Here is a 4,148-nt window from a genome sequence, read left to right as displayed (position 1 = left end):
TGTGTGTGTGTGTGTGTGTGTGTGTGTGTGTGTGTGTGTGTGAGAGAGAGATGGATTGTCACGGTCCAAATGAAACCCTGCTGCTGGGAGGCTGCAGAATCAGTGTTTTTATTTAAAAGTCAAATTCAAGCCAACATCATGACTGTTGACAGGAAGATGGACTCTCATTTTAAACTCGTGTGAGATTTTTATCACAGCGTTCATGTTTTCCCTCAGATACCTACGGCCTTTTTCCCAAGACATTTCGGATCAAGCAAGATCGGTGGAAAGCATGCCTCTGTACCCTTTGGAGACTGACTGATCCATGTATTTGATACAGTTATGTCGTCAAATGTATTTAGGTAATCAGATTCTGAGAAATCATAGCAAATTAATCCCATTAAAGAGATCAAGATAATGTTAACATTTCACATTTTTCCATGTGGTTTATCTTAATAAGAATGTTTAATATTTAGCTGTAGTTTTCCGCTTTCCTCTTGATATGTAAAACAGCTGTCCACAAATAGCTTTTCCCTCTTGATAAGAGTTGGAAACTTAAGTGCATTTGTAAAACGAAATATATGCTTTATTATACTAGGCTTAACTATTTTTTTTACTATAAATGGAAATTGCTTATATTTTAAATATGGCAATGTAAGCATTGTATTGTTTATTTGTCCATACTAGTTGTATTTTAGAACCTTTCTAATTTACCAAACAACTTTGTGTAATATTAAAATTAATTATCCAGACAGTGAACAGAAATTAAGAGTAGCTAGCTAGTTTAATTTAATCAGTTCAGTGCTGGCCCTCAGTAGCTTTAATTCTGACTTCTTTATGAAATCAAGAACTTCTTTTCCAACAAAAAACAAAAACCTTACATTTCAAATCAGAAATCTTGCTTCTGTATTCTGTTCAGAAAGCTACTTACAATCATAGCCACTTCACTGGTTGTCCAACCCAGTACTAGAAAGATGCAATCTATTGCATAAATGCGTGCTAACATCACACAGTAGCTGCAGATTTGTCAGATGCACATCATGATATGAATGAGCTGCTCCAAAACCTCCCGAAGGTTCTCTAATAGACTGAGAATTGTTGACTGTGAAGGACTGTGTATGATAGCCTCCTGGAAACTACTATTAGAAGTAGTGCTGCTCATAAGCATTAGCAACAAAAAGTCACGTATGCTGTGACATTTAAACAATGCTAAATTGGTACTAAGGGACCCAAAGTGTGCCAAGATAATATCACTAAATCACCATCAGCCTATAATGTCAGATGTTGCTATAAGGCAGGATGAATCAGTGTGTTTATACTTTTCTGACCCCACTATCTGAATGTTGCAGCACAAATTAAGATACACAAACCAAGGAATGTTTTTTCCAATCTTCAGTTGTTCAACATTGGTGATTCTTTGCAAACTGTAGCCCCAGTTTCAAGTTAGTTAACAGGGGGTCATTTTAACCCTGTGTACATGCGTAAATACAGTGAGTTACTGCCAAGCATTGGCTGAACAGATATTCACGTTAACAAGCAGTTAAAATTAGTAGTGCAACGGATCACGGTTGATCCGAAATCCAAACCGATCCCACTCCACGGTTCGGTACGCACGTGATCCGAAGATTCGAAAAAGGAAAAAAAAAAAGTATGTGTATGGTTGCGTGGTGGGTCTGTCAAGCGATAGTTATGGCCAGCACTAGCGGTCCAAGTGGCGGAGCAGAGGAGTTTGCGGCATTTAAGCAGCACTTTGCTGCCCAATCCGACCGGGCTAAAGCTATTACAAAAGCTACTGGGGTGTTTAGCTGCAGACGGGAGGCCGTATTCCGTTGTGCAAAACAAGGGGTTTAAACTGTGATGAACGTGCTTGAGCCACGCTATGATATCTCGTTGTGCGTCCATTTCAGTGTGACAAGGTCGTTCCAAGCATGTATGAGCAGGAGAAGTATAGGCCCTGTCTCAATATGCGTACTTGTGCGTACTTGCGTACTCGTGATACGTCATCAGTCGGAGACCAAGTACTGTTCCAATTCAAAGTACTCATCAAGCCGAGAATGCGAAAAAGTCCTGGATGTGTTCTCGCTCCGCCTGTTTTATCGAGCATGCATCGGTGGTGACTTGTGTGGACTTGGTACAGCTAAATATCCCAGAATGCATTTCGTCCAAAACTCAAACGCGGCAATGGCGGACAAGCTGGGCTGAAAACTTTTAAATATTACTCTTTCTGGGTCACAAAATGAACTTTTAAGTTATTTTCAAGCGAGAATGTAGCTGTGTAAACTTCAAATATCTGCTCGATTTATCAAGATGTCATATATTTCCAAACGTGCTCCGATGTTTTCGGAGATGTCTGTGACCCACCAGCTCCATAGCAGACAGCGAGGTCGAGGATCACTAGAGCCAGCGAGAACAGCGGACTCCCGGCACATCATTTTCAACCCCCCCACGGTCTTTTCGCTACTCAGGTTAAACAAACCCCAAACCCCAGCAGCTGTCTATTGTACTAAAATAAAAATAAAGGCGTTCTAACATCGCATCTGCTTGTTTTTAAAAGTTATGGCTGAAGTGTCCCAGGCATCTTCTGTTGCCCTAACTACAAATGGGTGGACCTCCAGGGCAACGGAAAGCCACGTGACCATGACCGCTCGTTATATCACAGCGGAGTGGTAGATACAAAGCCCTGCACTGCCCTATAGATTACATTAGATTAGATGAAACTTTATTTAACCCTCGGGTGGGTTCCTCCGGGAAATTCCGTTTCCAGTAGCACAGCACCGACAGAAGTTTCAGAATGTGAGCAGAAATATACCATATATACACATATATAAATACAGAGTATACAAAAGGGATAAATAGGAATAAGAATACAAGGGAACGGCACATTTCAAGTATTGTGAGTCTATTACACCGTTGGATATTAACAAAAACTATTGCACAGTGAAAAGGCACTACAGCTTACTTGTTCCCCCCTCCTTTGTCTTCGTTTCCCCTCCCTCTCCCCTCCAGCGAGGAGTTAAACAGTTTAATGGCGTGTGGGACAAAGGAGTTTTTAAGTCTGCTGGCCCTTGACTTTGGAGAAGCAACCTCTCACTGAACAGACTCCTCTGGTTGTTTATGGCCGTGTGCAGAGGATGCAGAGGTTGCCCAGCATGGTCCATAATGTCCATATTGCACCTTAATTTGTTTTTATATAAGTGTGTGGAATGAGTCTTCAGTTGAATGTTTTTTTAATAGGCAAAAAATACTTAAATAAGTAAATGGCGAGTCGAATTTTTTTTTTTTCTATTTTGCTGATCTGGAAATTGATCCAATCCGTGACTTAAAACCGTGATCCAATCCGAACCGTGAGATTTTTGATCCGTTGCACCACTAGTTAAAATGGTGTACTTAATGAAGTGCCCAGTGAGTTTATAGTCATATCAGCTGCGCTTCAAATCTCATAATTACGTCTTGTTGTTTCCTTGAGACAAAAATGACTTTATCTGTGTGTAACACAATAATCTTTGAATTATACGTTTAATGTCTGAAGAAAACACATAATTCTTTTTTCTATTCCAGTATCTGATGAAGAATGTGACTCCTTAGAAAATCTCTTCCCATCCTCTTGACCTAAAAGGAATGTTCTCATCAGCAACATCAACTGCCTCATTGCTGCTTCCTGCCAAGCTGTCTGACACACACACAGATGTAGAAGGAAAAAAAAAGTTCATTACTCATAAACGGTGCTGTGTCAGTTTTATTAAGACTAATTCTCAAACATCTGTTTGACCTTGAGAGCAGTGCTAAGTGCTGACATGCATTACAGCAAAAGCTCCATTTGTGCAGTTCATGCTGTGTAACGTAGTCCACTCAGATGAATTCCCTTATAGGAAACTTTGTGATGTATGTGTGTTATGATGTACTATAAGTTTAAATTTATTAACTGTTTCCGTTGTAATAACCCCAATGTTTCCAGATATGATATAAGGAATATACAAGTAATTTCCATCAGCGTAACTATGTGCTGAACATTGGGGGGGGGGTCAAGATCTCTGTCTAAATAAATAATAAAATCTGGGTAAATTCCCAGATGACTAAACATGCAACTATTTTGCTGGTAATAACTGAAATGAGTAAAGAAAATCAACAGCCTATTTATACAAGATAATTAATAATTTTATTGGGGGGGG

The 4,148-nt window shown here is 39.7% G+C and overlaps 1 protein-coding gene across 1 annotated transcript in view; it reads left to right on the top strand.

The window, feature by feature from the left end:
- Positions 1–4,148, top strand: part of scara5 (scavenger receptor class A, member 5 (putative)) — a 110,116-nt gene that overhangs the window by 10,918 nt on the left and 95,050 nt on the right. The gene's annotated exons all lie outside the window — the stretch shown is intronic.

This window comes from Haplochromis burtoni, unplaced genomic scaffold (genome assembly GCF_018398535.1).
Source record: "Haplochromis burtoni strain Fernald_Lab_line unplaced genomic scaffold, NCSU_Asbu1 Contig_567, whole genome shotgun sequence".
In the NCBI taxonomy this organism is placed as follows: Eukaryota; Metazoa; Chordata; class Actinopteri; order Cichliformes; family Cichlidae; genus Haplochromis; species Haplochromis burtoni.
The sequence above is the reverse complement of the archived record's forward strand: the minus strand, read 5'-3'. Positions and strand labels throughout refer to the sequence as shown.